At 44.4% G+C, this 14,506-nt stretch overlaps 1 protein-coding gene across 25 annotated transcripts in view; it reads right to left on the bottom strand.

Moving 5' to 3' along the window:
- DDX4 (DEAD-box helicase 4) overlaps positions 1–14,506 on the bottom strand; it is a 1,188,488-nt gene that overhangs the window by 679,575 nt on the left and 494,407 nt on the right. The gene's annotated exons all lie outside the window — the stretch shown is intronic.

The raw sequence follows: 14,506 nt of genomic DNA, 5'->3' as shown, positions 1-14,506 counted from the left end.
CCAATGGGAAGACTGACGATCAGGGAATCATTCCCGTCAAGGACAGTGCAATGCGCCGTCCCTGGTCCCGGACAGAATTGAGATCAATCATGTCTGAATTCCCTGATCCCAGGGAAGATTTAGTTACATGTCAGAGATTTATTAAAGAACTAGGAAACTCCACAGAACCCACCAACAAAGATTGGCGGACAGTGCTGAGGGCATGTTTGCCCTCCAGTGTTGACCCTGCGAAATTTATTGCTGATTGTAAATTAAACACAGAGGTACCTCAAACGGAGGAACACAATCAGGAATGTATTAAGCAGATCAACCGACAGTTAGAAGTATATTTCCCAGCCATTGTTAAGTGGAACAAAATCTTCTCCATAAGACAAGGAGAAAGGAAAAGTACTTCTGACTACTTCAATCGAGCACTGCAAGTAATGGCTAGAGACACTGGGATCACAGACATCAAAACAAATGCAAAGCATAGAGAAGTAGCGGTTAAAGTATTAATGAATGGTTTAAAGGAGGTGTTGAGAACAAGGATACAGATCACCAATCCATACTGGAGAGATAAATCAGTAACTGCATTAAGGGACTCTGCCGTTGGGCATGAGCAAAGCATCATCAAGCACAGGGAAACAAAGAAGCCCCAGATCCCTGTAGGAAAGTCAAAGGTGAAAAGCTGTTACAACTGTTTAAAGGAAGGTCATGTTGCACGAGATTGTAGGTCTAAAAACACACACAAGGTATATACACCCCCTAGACAACGACATGACCATAATAGTCAAAGTATAAATGGTCAGAAGTGTGATCACAATAGGGTGCGCTTAAAACACAGTGTGCAGCCAGACTAAAATATCCTATTTGAAGGATTCCCCAACACCTTCACCAAACATCAGAACACAAATACAAAGTAGGATAAACTTATCTGGCGCTACTGAGAGATTAAAGATCCATGCGAATGTTCTTCAATGTATATCAACCATGAGGATTTGTATCCACCCAAAAGTTATGGAATGTAATAGTCATATGTTAATGCAGATAAACATGCCCTTTGGTTGGCTATGGAAATGAAAATGACTGAGAATGACAACACACCACTGGAAGCGGATTGACGCTCCCTGTCACTATGAGCACATAAATGTAGAAATCATAACAGAGCGGGATGCTGGGCGACTTGTCCTCTGTGCCATAGTTACATATTCCGGGTACATGGAATAAGGACTTGAGTGCTGCACGTTGATGAATACACAGAACAATGAACGGATAAGCATTTCAGGTTTCTATGGAGATAGATACTGCCGGAAGTGACGCAACGCCTCCTCGATCGTCACTATGGATACATAACTACAATCAACTTGAAGGGACAAACGTATATATTTTGATATAATCGAGTATTTTTTGAAATGCCGATTATACAATAATGTCTGCTATATTTGACAACTGATCATAAGAAATATATTTAGTAGACATATGTATTTTTTAACGGACCGGAAGTGACGTTACGTCTCTATGGGAACATGCATTAATTCAGAGCAATGCACTATGGGATTTGTAGTAGATTACTATGTGATTATCAGCTGGAGTTGTAGGACGGGGATTGGACAGAACTGTGTTTAAATATTTAGGAACCTTACTCCACACACACAGCCCGGATTCTCCTTGAAAAAGACCTCAGCTTGAGAGGTGGAAACGCGTTGGAGCAGGGACATCGATATCTGGCAGCCGACGTGACAGTGACGAGGTGAAGTCCAGGTCAGCTGATTCAGCGGTGATACAACATCCGTGGGAACCCGGGACCCACTACACACATGCTGATACTGAACTGATTTGTCAGTTCTTGGCTTCTGGTAATTCATTCAATCACAGTCATTGAGGCTTTCATTTAATTTGTGTAGTTGTGTGTGGAGCTTTTATACGTTATCTGTTTTAATTGTTAATACCCTAAAAAATTAAAAACTGTACTTCACTATATGCAATTTTGCTTTACTTTTGGGTGGATACAAATCCTCATGGTTGATATACATTGAAGAACATTCGCATGGATCTTTAATCTCTCAGTAGCGCCAGATAAGTTTATCCTACTTTGTATTTGTGTTCTGACATAATAGTCAAAGAACCAGGGAAACACAGGAAGAGCGGTTGATAGCGATGGGCATCCAAACATTAGAGGAGACATCAAATCAACCAAAACCCCAGGCCATTGGCACATGGAGGAAATCAAGGATTTGTCATCGTTGTAAAAGAGAAGGGCATTATGCCAGCAACTGCAACAGCCCACATAAAGTCAGACCCCCTAGACATGAAAATGAGCAAAGTTATGACACACCAAATTATAATCAGGGATCATATAGGAAGAATTTTGGGCCACACCCATGATATGTAGTCAGGAGAGGTGATCATTAGGACTGATGGTAAGCCTGAGGTAACGGTTAATAAATTGGGAGGTCATTCCCTGAAGACACAGGAATGACCGGGTAAAATTTGTAATGTATCTGTGAAATGTTTTCTTTTTCCCCATCTCTGACGGTCATCAGCAGGACTCAAACATTGCATAGCTACTTGGTCTTTGCAGAAGTCTACCAAACCCCAGCATGACCTACCTGCATCAATGTATCCTGGCCAGATACAAAGGGTGGAGTATGGAGGTGCTGGTGGGAGGGACTGAGCAAGGATACCATTGGACATGCAGATATGACAGCCTGATGATGAACGGCAGATCTGACAATGTTTTAAAATGTTTGAAAAATGTTTTTTTTTCCTGTTGTTGTTTATTGGTGGTTTATGTAATATATATGTATATGAATTGTTCTCTCTCTCTTTTGTTTTTTTTTTTGTTTTCTCTCTTCTCACTCATGTTTTCATGTTTTAAAGATGGTATGTCACACATTAGTTGGACAAATGGTAATGCAAGATTTATTCACCTTACAGAAAGAGCGCTGAGCTAGAAGAAATATTGTATCACCAGAATGTTTAGAAGACTGAGAGACAGCACCTTTGAGATGACAGCAGAACAAGAAGAACAACAAGACTAGAGAACTAATTATCGTAACAAGTTTCTCTCCCTCTCAAACTGTTTTTTGTACCCCCATTACAAATTTCTCCTTTTCTCCTCCTGTAAGATGGACTTAACCCAAGAGACTGTGATATGGATTTTCCTGTTGACCATGATGTTGACCAGAGCAGTCTGTTTCGGTGAGAGTACCAGTGAGGTCGAGAAAGGATCCAGAAGGGTTTCTGATGACTAAGACGGAGGTGTAAATTTCCAATAGCAACACAATCACCGCGCAAAGGCGAGTACCGGAAGCGATCCAGCAGCCATGTTATTTATAGACATTGTGAAGGATTGTTAACTGAAAATAACTATCTGTAGACACTGTGACAGTAGAGTTGAGGATGGGTGCATCAAGAAATGTCAGTCCAGTTTTAACATTAACATGGACCGGCATCCATTGAGTGACTATCACTCCTTAGTGGGTAAAGTGTTAAATCAGACAGATTGTTGGGTATGCTCTCAAGTACCTCAAGGCCATAGCAAATCAGGATTAGTACCATTCCCTTTAACTATAGGGGAGGTACTTGAGCTAAGTGGTGGGAGGCGGGTGGACAGGAGGTTTAATATCTCCAGTCCTCCTAGTTTGAAGCTCCACCAATATCATGTGGATAGATCCCTAGTATGTTTTCACATTTCCAATCCCCGAAAGTCGGGAAATTGGGAAGTGTCATGGAATAACCAAACCATGACCTTTTCATACAGAGCCGATAGAATGCCTACAGATACAGAACTTATACGCCACATAGCCGGTAGTGGAAAATATTTCCGATATAGGTATACCCTAGGAAGTAGGATCATGAGAGTTGGAGAGGTATCACCAGGATACTGTGCACATATCGTACAAACTGATACGTGTACTAAACAGATGGGAGAATTAGGGTTAGGAGATTTCATATGAAAAATGTGTAATATGGTAATGTCCTACTCCGTCCCATATGTTCTCCCCGATGATGCATACTTCATATGCGGGAGGAAGGCGTATAAGTGGCTTGCCCCAAACTCAGAAGGGTTATGTTATATTGGAAAAGTATTGCCTGAGGTAATGACCGTATCCCACACTAAAATGAAGGATATTCACCGCAGTGCCCAAGCTCCTTATACTCACACTCATTACGAACACATCGTTAACGGCACCCGATAGAAAGAACAGAGCATCCGGCCTCTGACCTGGATCAATGAATCCACCGGGATTCAATTCCTAATCGCGTTAGATATCACTCGTACCGCCAGAGGAGTGATTAATTATAAATATATATCTGCGCTTGCAAATTTATTAGACAATATCACTGAAATGTATGACGACACATTCAGGTATACCGGAAGGGAGCTCCAAGCTTATAAAACAGAACTGGTTCAGCATAGGATGATTCTCAATTATCTCACAGATGTGACAGGCGGGTATTGTGTTACCCTAGCGACTCAGTATGGAATAAAGTGCTGCACATATATTACAAACAGCACCGAGGAACCGGTCGAGGTCATAGACAAAAAGATGGACGACATTCTCCAATTAAAATGGGAGTTCCGAAGGAAACACAATCTCACCCTTGCCGCTGTGGGTATGAGCTGACCAGTTGGGTGTCATGGTTGAACCCACGAAATTGGTTCTCTGGTTTAGGAGAATGGACTCAAGGAATTATCATGGATGTAGGGAAATTTCTTTTGTGTACTCTGGGTGTCATCATATTGGTCGGTCTGATATTTAGATGCGTTCGGGTTTTAACAAAGTGTAAACGTAGCGCCCGAGTGATGAGTTTAAGAAGTGAAGATACTGTAATAACAACGACTGATTTGGTTTATGACCCAACAATAGAGACAATGTTGTGATGAAAATGTGATTCCACGGTCCGTTTCTTTCACCCGTTTCTACTTTGTTTTCCTCCAAGGTATAAAGACATCCGCTTGGAAGAAGAATTTAACAACCTCTTACACAGACAACTGATGGACTATGCCATAGACCCCCAAATCCCTAGTACTTTAAAATTTACGCTAGCCCAACACTTTTTGTAAGTCTATGGACATTGAAAAAGCTTTTTGCACACCGTTTATAGCAAAAGCATCGGGAGACTACAGTCAACATGTACATCGAGACAAGACAAGACAAGACCTCAATCGGCAAATGTATATTAAACTCACGTAGTTTATCACTGCATTTACCATAATTGTTCTTTATCTTCATCTCTACAACCTTCAGGTAATAACACACATAGTCGATAGGGAATATAGGCACAGATATCAGCACTCACATATTCCCAAATTCATGTATCAACTAAAATGTGCTCCCCCATTTTGTTGCAACCAAAAGCCGAAAAGAGCTCGGTAAAGTTTGACAGCCCATCCACAGACCCGTACCACGGGATAAGAAGGAATTCAAATGTATACTTCGCAATACCTCGAAGCTTGATTTAAAACACAAACGGCACGATGATACATGACCCCCCAAACATGGATTCATACACACATGCTTCTGCTATCTCACTAGGTCATACCCTTTTCCTACCTTCTCCTCTCCTCCCCTACCCAATCATAGAAATGTATTATACATAACATATATTTTTCTCTGTTTGAACTGTTTTAGGAAGTGGCAGTTATTGGTGACTGCCAAAGGGTGGACTGTCAAAGTCAGAAAAATATCACGCTGCACATTGCCATATATGCACCTCATGCGTGTGCCCGCTGCACGTGCATGAGCCCTCCCGTGCGTGCGTGCACTCGCGGACGCGCTGTATGCGCATTTACGGTAGAGTTTGTGTTCGACTAGCGGGCGACTCAATCGTAACATATTTTATTCATATAATTTATTTTGTAGATTATGGTCCCTTTGATAGAATCTGAAAGTTTAGTTAATGTAGTATGTTCAGAGACAAAGAGATCCCTCTTTGTTTGATACGAAGGGTCAGACAGGGGTTACACAGTGGTGTTTAGTATCCATCGGAAGAGAATATAATTAGCAATATTCCGGTGTTGGTTTGAAGCGGATTAATCGCTCGTGCGTATAGTTATGGACATAAGAAGTTTATGGACATTTACTATATTTGCACTTTATTACCCATGCGGCGGGAAACCCAGTTTCCCACCCACCTGAGCAGTTAGGAATAGTCACAGCCCACCTGTATGAACCAACCTATGACCTTTTGTTATAATGCGAAGACGAATTCCTGTGTCCAATGAACAATAAGAATGTAGGGACCATTGTACTGTATTGTGTGTAGTGTATAAAAGGACAAGCCGATCTGGGCCAGCACTCTACTCTCTTCAACGGTTCTCACTGCTGATAATCGGGAGCTGGATATCCAGAAAGGCGCTTGCGATTGTTTCCCCTGGTGCGTAAGTTCTCTGCAACCATATTGTCTCTTATTTTAATGTTATAAGCCATTCTCTCTCTCCTTCCCCCTTAAATGTAATTGTATCTTTATTGTATTTTATGTGTAGTGATTCGGTTAGGTATTTTATGTTATCTAGGTAGTGTATAACTTGTATTGTATTATTCTTTTGCGATTGAACGTTCATTCATTTCCTTAAAAGGCGTTAGACCCTTAGACCGGTATTTGAGTGTTTATTATATTGCTAAAGGGTTCTCAGAGCGTCACATACGCTCATACAGCTTTTAAACTAACAAGGTTACACGGTGTTGCATTTACACCTTATCACTGCACAAGGGTTTACAGTATAAGTACATTGTTTATGATATAGTTATAAAGGTTTAACTCTGTGAGCGTCAGCGCTGCTTGTGATCTCCTCGTGGTCTCGAGCGTCCGCTACGCTGATAGCGTATCATTACGTTAGTCGGCAGCCTATAGCGTGCTTGCCTTTACGCTCTAAGCCGTGAGCGAACGTGCCGCTCGTGCGTCTCATCCACGGCTAAGCGTTCGTTACGCTACGTGCGTACTCTTACGGTATTCCATACGCCAATTGCGTACTGTGTTCTTTAACCTTTTAGAGTGTTTTATACAAGGTATAGAATAGGCATTGTCAAACTGTGCCCGGAAGAGCTGACACAATAAGGAAGGATTTTTGAATCCCGGGTAAGACTCATACCAGCCACACCATATAACACAGGATAGGAACCCCGGTTAACAGTATGATAACAAATGGAGCCTCTGAAGAGATGGCTCACAACAAAACCCGATTTTTGTAACAATAACTATGTACAGGTATTGCAGACAATCCGCACTTGGGATGGGCGCCCAGCATCCACTACGGACTACGAGAAATAGATTTACCGGTGAGTAAAATCTTATTTTCTCTGACGTCCTAGTGGATGCTGGGGACTCCGTAAGGACCATGGGGATTATACCAAAGCTCCCAAACGGGCGGGAGAGTGCGGATGACTCTGCAGCACCGAATGAGAGAATTCCAGGTCCTCCTCAGCCAGGGTATCAAATTTGTAGAATTTTGCAAACGTGTTTGCCCCCGACCAAGTAGCTGCTCGGCAAAGTTGTAAAGTCGAGACCCCCTCGGGCAGCCGCCCAAGATGAGCCCACCTTCCGTGTGGAATGGGCTTTTACAGATTTAGGCTGCGGTAAGCCTACCGCAGAATGCGCCAGCTGAATAGTGCTGCAAATCCAGCGCGCAATAGACTGCTTAGAAGCAGGAGCACCCAGCTTGGTGGGTGCATAAAGGATAAACAGCGAGTCAGTCTTTCTGACTCCAGCCGTCCTGGAAATATACATTTTTAGGGCCCTGACTACGTCCAGCAACTTGGAATCCTCCAAGTCCCTAGTAGCCGCAGGCACCACAATAGGTTGGTTCAAGTGAAAAACTGAGACCACCTTTGGGAGAAACTGAGGACGAGTCCTCAATTCTGCCCTATCCATATGGAAAATCAGATAAGGGCTTTTACAAGACAAAGCCGCCAATTCTGAAACCCGCCTGGCCGACGCCAAGGCCAACAGCATGACCACTTTCCACGCGAGATATTTTAAATCCAGTCTTAAGTGGTTCGAACCAATGTGATTTCAGGAATGCCAAAACCACATTGAGATCCCAAGGTGCCACTGGGGGCACAAAAGGAGGCTGAATATGCAGTACTCCTTTGACAAAAGTCTGAACTTCGGGCAGTGAAGCCAGTTCTTTTTGGAAGAAAATTGACAGAGCCGAAATATGGACCTTTATGGACCCCAATTTGAGGCCCAACATCACCCCTGCTCCAGTTGAAATTCCTCCGTCGGTGCCTTCATGGCCTCACACCAAGCAACATATTTTCGCCAAATGCGGTGATAATGTCTTGCGATGACATCCTTCCTGGCTTTGATCAGGGTAGGGATGACTTCCTCCGGAATACCCTTTTCCTTCAGGATCCGGTGTTCAACCGCCATGCCGTCAAACGCAGCCGCGGTAAGTCTTGGAACAGACAGGGTCCCTGCTGCAGCAGGTCTTGTCTGAGCGGCAGAGGCCAAGGGTCCTCTGTAAGCATCTCTTGAAGTTCCGGGTACCAAGCTCTTCTTGGCCAATCCGGAACCACGAGTATGGTTTTCACTCCTCGCCTTCTTATTATTCTCAGTACCTTGGGTATGAGAGGTAGAGGAGGAAACACATAAACCGACAGGTACACCCATGGTGTCACTAGAGCGTCCACCGCTATCGCCTGAGGGTCTCTTGACCGGGCGCAATATCTTTTCAACTTCTTGTTGAGGCGGGACGCCATCATGTCTACCTGTGGTTTTTCCCACCGGTTGACCAGCATTTGGAATACTTCTGGATGAAGTCCCCATTCTCCAGGGTGGAGGTCGTGCCTGCTGAGGAAGTCTGCTTCCCAGTTGTCCACTCCCGGAATGAACACTGCCGTCAGTGCTAACACATGATTCTCTGCCCATCTGAGAATCCTTGTGGCTTCTGCCATCGCCATCCTGCTTCTCGTGCCGCCCTGTCTGTTTACATGGGCGACCGCCGTGATGTTGTCTGACTGGATCAGTACCGGCTGGTTTTGAAGCAGGGGTCTTGCCTGGCTTAGGGCATTGTAAATGGCCCTTAGCTCCAGGATATTTATGTGAAGAGAAATCTCCTGATTTGACCACAGTCCTTGGAAATTTCTTCCCTTTGTGACTGCTCCCCAGCCCCGAAGGCTGGCATCCGTGGTCACCAGGACCCAGTCCTGTATTCCGAATCTGCGGCCCTCTAGTACATGAGCCCTCTGCAGCCATCACAGCAGCGACACCCTGGTTCTGGCCGATAGGGTTATCCGCTGTTGCATCTGGAGATGGGACCCGGACCATTTGTCCAACAGGTCCCACTGGAACGTCCTTGCGTGGAACCTTCCGAATGGAATTGCTTCGTACGAAGCTACCATTTTTCCCAGGACTCGTGTGCATTGATGTACCGACACTTTTCCTGGTTTTAGAACGTCTCTGACCAGAGATGACAATTCCTCGGCTTTCTCCTGCGGGAGAAACACTTTTTTCTGTTCTGTGTCCAAAATCATCCCCAGGAACAGTAAGCGAGTGGAAGGAACCAGCTGTGACTTTGGAATGTTCAGAATTCAGCCATGCTGTTGTAGCACCTCCTGAGATAGTGCTACTCCGACCAGTAACTGCTCCCTGGACCTTGCCTTTATAAGGAGATCGTCCAAGTATGGGATAAACAAAAACTTTTTTTTTTTTTGAAGGAGTATCATCATTTCTGCCATTACCTTGGTAAACACCCTCGGTGCCGTGGACAGTCCAAACGGTAGTGTCTGGAATTGGTAATGGCAATCCTGTACCACAATCTGAGGTACTCCTGGTGAGGAAGGTAAATAGGGACATGCAGGTAAGCATCCTTGATGTCCAGGGATACCATGTAATCCCCCTCCTCCAGGCTCGCAATAACCGCCCTGAGCGATTCCATCTTGAACTTGAACCTTTTGATATAAGTGCTCAAGGTTTTTAAATTTAAGATGGGTCTCACCGAACCGTCCGGTTTCGGTACCACAAACATTGTGGAGTAGTACCCCTTTCCTTGCTGAAGGAGGGGTACCTTGACGATCACTTTCTGTGAATACAGTTTTTGAATAGCCACCAACACTGCCTCCCTGGCAGAGGGAGTTGCCGGCAAGGCAGATTTTAGGAAACGGCGGGGGGGGGGAAGACGTCTCGAATTCCAGCCTGTACCCCTGAGATACTACTTGAAGGACCCAGGGATCCACTTGTGAGAGAGCCCACTGTGTGCTGAAAAACCTGAGACGTGCCCCCACCGTTCCCGATTCCGCCTGAGCAGCCCGAGCGTCATGCTGTGGACTTACCGGACGCAGGGGAGGACTTCTGCTCCTGGGAACTAGCTGTGTGCTGCAGCTTTTTCCCCCTTCCTCTGCCCCTCGGCAGAAAGGATGAGCCTCTAGCCCGCTTATTTTTCTGGGGCCGAAAGGACTGTACCTGATAATACGGTGCTTTCTTTTGCTGTGGGGTGGCAAAAAAGTCGATTTCCCAGCAGTAGCTGTGGAAACGAGGTCTGAAAGACATTCCCCAAAAAGTTCCGCCCCTTTATAGGGTAAAACTTCCATGTGCCGCTTGGGAGTCGGCATCACCTGACCATTGCCTAGTCCATAACCCCCGTCTGGCGGCAATGGACATAGCGCTTATTTTTGATGTCAGCCGGCAAATATCCCTCTGTGCATCACGCATGTATAAGACCGCGTCTTTTATATGGTCAATCGTTAGCAAAATATTGTCCCTATCCATGGTATCAATGTTTTCAGACAGGGAGTCGGACCACGCAGCAGCAGCACTGCACATCCAAGCTGATGCAATAGCGGGTCTCAATATAATGCCAGTGTGTGTATATAGCTTTTAGGGTACTTTCCAGCTTTCTATCAGCAGGTTCTTTTAGGGCGGCCGTATCCGGAGACGGTAGTGCCACCTTCTTTGATAAGCGTGTCAATGCTTTATCTACCCTAGGGGGTGTTTCCCAGCGTGACCTATCCTCTGGCGGGAAAGGGTACGCAGCCATTAACCGTTTAGAAATTATCAATTTCTTATCTGGGGAAGTCCACGCTTCCTCACACACCTCATTTAATTCGTCAGATGCAGGAAAAACTACTGGTAGTTTTCTCACCAAACATAATACCCTTTTATGTGGTACCTGGGGTATCAGAAATGTGTAAAACATTTTTCATAGCCTCAATCATATAACGGGTGGATCTATTGGAGGGTACACTCGTCTCATCATCGTCGACACTGGAGTCGGTATCCGTGTCAACATCTGTATCTGTCATCTGAGGTAGCGGGCGTTTTATAGCCCCTGATGACATTTGAGACGCTTGGACAGGCACAAGCTGAGTAGCCGGCTGTCCTAGGTCGTCAAACCTTTTATGTAAGGAGCTGACACTGTCACGTAATTCCTTCCGTAAGTCCATCCACACTGGTGTCGACCCCGCAGGGGGTGACATCACATTCACAGGCATTTGCTCCGCCTCCACATCATTATCCTCATCATACATGTCGACACAGCAGTACCGACACACAGCAGACACACAGGGATGCTCTTACAGAGGACAGGACCCCACAAAGCCCTTTGGGGAGACAGAGGGAGAGTATGCCAGCACACACCAGGGCGCTATATAACACAGGGATATCACTATACAGAGTGTTTTCCCCTATAGCTGCCTATAATATATATATACTGCGCCTAAATTGTGCCCCCCCTCTCTTTTTTACCCTTTCTGTAGTGCAGGACTGCAGGGGAGAGCCAGGGAGCTTCCTTCCAGCGGAGCTGTGAGGGAATAATGGCGCCAGTGTGCTGAGGGAGTTGGCTCCGCCCCTTTTTCGGCGGGCTTTCTCTCGCTATTTTATCGTTTCTGGCAAGGGTTAATATACACCTATATAGCCTCTGGGGCTATATATGGTGTAAGTTTTGCCAGCCAAGGTGTTACTATTGCTGCTCAGGGCCCCCCCCCCCCCCCAGCGCCCCGCACCCATCAGCGACCGCAGTGTGTGGTGTGCATGAGGAGCAATGGCGCACAGCTGCAGTGCTGTGCGCTACCTTGGAGAAGACAGAAGTCTTCAGCCGCCGATTTTCCGGACCACCTTCTTGTTTCTGGCTCTGTAAGGGGGACGGCGGCGCGGCTCCGGGAACGGACGACGAGGTCGGGTCCTGTGTTCGATCCCTCTGGAGCTAATGGTGTCCAGTAGCCTAAGAAGCCCAAGCTACCACCACTTAGGTAGGTTCGCTTCTTCTCCCCTTAGTCCCTCGTTGCAGTGAGCCTGTTGCCAGCAGGTCTCACTGAAAATAAAAAACCTAAACTATACTTTCTTCTAGGAGCTCAGGAGAGCCCCTAGTGTGCATCCAGCTCAGCCGGGCACAGAAATCTAACTGAGGCTTGGAGGAGGGTCATAGGGGGAGGAGCCAGTACACTCCAGATAGTCCTTAATCTTTCTACAGAGTGCCCAGTCTCCTGCGGAGCCAGTCTATTCCCCAGTCCCCAGCATCCACTAGGACGTCAGAGAAAAATGGTTAATTAGAAGTGCACTGACAACAAGGCATCTGAGCATTCACGGATGGTAATGTGTTTTGCATTCTGCACATTATACATACCCATTTGGGCTATTTAACTTCAAGCTATAGATATTGAATATCTGTGACTCATTTAAGAGTATATCAAATATCTTGCACTATTGATCCACTATTCTTAGCGTTCACCTGTTTCCTGCTGGCGAATCTGGATCTTGCAATGCCATAGGTACCAGGATCCACCTAACACCAGGTACAGGATAACAAAGTGACGCTGAATCTATTCTTTCCATCAATCTGGCAATAACCCTTACTCTCACTCATTATCCCCTCTATGAAGATAGTGGGCAGCAGATGAGGGAGACGGCATCTCGGATTGTACTTTTCTCTGTGATTACCACTCTCTATGGTTATTATTGTGCTACATTTTGTTCCATCAACAGGTATATCTTATATGATTTAGATCATTAACGTATATTATTGAAGCAACAGTTTGCCATACAAGAGACACATGCATACCAGTTTAATTATTTAAAAGTGTCCATGCGCACCTATTAATTTCTGACAGTAGAAATTATTGTTCATGCCTAAACCAACTGGGATGCGCAAACATGCATATAGACAGAGTAATTATGCTATCCATGATTATTTGAAGTGAAATGAAACTGGCCTGACACACTGGCCTAGAAAACTGCGGGGAGAATGATACGAGTCAGAAAAGTAACATATTTGACAATTGCATCCAGGAACTTGGTAGAGAGTGATACAGATTAGAATTGTGATACATTTTTACACAGGCCTTATGTTACAGGTGCATAGAGCTGGGAATTTAGCTGAAACTGAATTTTGATAGTATAGATACAGATCTGAACAAATCTATAATGATCTGTTTGCTGACATTAATGATACCAAATGCATTTTTTGGCTGCGATTCATATATGTATTGAGATTTACAGATTTACTAATATATCCGTCTACATTTGAGACATAGACGAAAATATTCTGACTATATTGACTATTTTACCACATATGAATTATTGATCTAATACAAGATATCCATTTTTCTGTATTGATTAAAATAACATTAAGATATCTATATATATATTTTTTTTTGTATTGATCAAAATAATATAATATATAATATTGATTTTTACCATATATGAATTATTGATTAATATAAGATATTTGTGTTGTTTTTTTTTAAGGGGATGTAAATCAATTCATGTATTTACAGACTGATAATTACATAAAAAGTATGTGTCACTTATTAACATCCCTTTTCATTTTAGGAGTAATGATTAAAGGTTACGTTTTAACTATTATAATCATATCATACTGATTTGCATATTAAAATTTGTTATAAAAGAGTGCTCCAAAAAGCAATCCATTCTCTTTGTTGCCTCTTTGCAACAAACACATTGTCCAATGTTTTGTCTATTTTGATTGCAGGAGCACCTCCAGCACTCGAAAGTTGAAATTTAGAGGAGAAAGGTTATAAGTAGCTGGTTTTTGTTTTCTAATATATTATCACTATTGTAATTGAATAATTTTTGTCTGGTGCGGGACATACAGTAGAATGCCAAACCTTTATACAAAGCCTCAGACCTGTTAGCGCTTTTATAAATACATATAGCACCAAAATAACTGTGCCCCTCCTGCTTTGCACCCTGTTACTTGATACAGCAGTGTAGAGGAAGGACCTGCGTCTCTGCAGCTCTGCGAAGAGAAAATGGCGCTGATGAGAGCTGTGAGGGCTAAGCCCCACCCCCGCTATTTAAAATATTTATACTGGTGGGGGTTCGGATTTAGTGCCTTGGCACTTAAAAACCACCTTGCCAGTCTTATATGGAGGTTTTTAATGCTGCCGACCAGCTCACGCTGCTGGCATACAACCAAGCGCTGCGGGCAGTGAAAAGTGGGGTTAATACAGTAGGGAGAAGAAAAAAAAAACCAGACCTGTGCCCCTTAATTGTCTCTGGTGGCTAGTGGAGCGGCTGCCCAGTAATCAGTTAGCACGCGTGGCCCGCCTCCTACGGCCGCTCT

This window comes from Pseudophryne corroboree, chromosome 1 (genome assembly GCF_028390025.1).
Source record: "Pseudophryne corroboree isolate aPseCor3 chromosome 1, aPseCor3.hap2, whole genome shotgun sequence".
Taxonomy (NCBI): domain Eukaryota; kingdom Metazoa; phylum Chordata; class Amphibia; order Anura; family Myobatrachidae; genus Pseudophryne; species Pseudophryne corroboree.
Note: the sequence above shows the minus strand (reverse complement) of the source record. Positions and strands in the feature narration are given on the sequence as shown.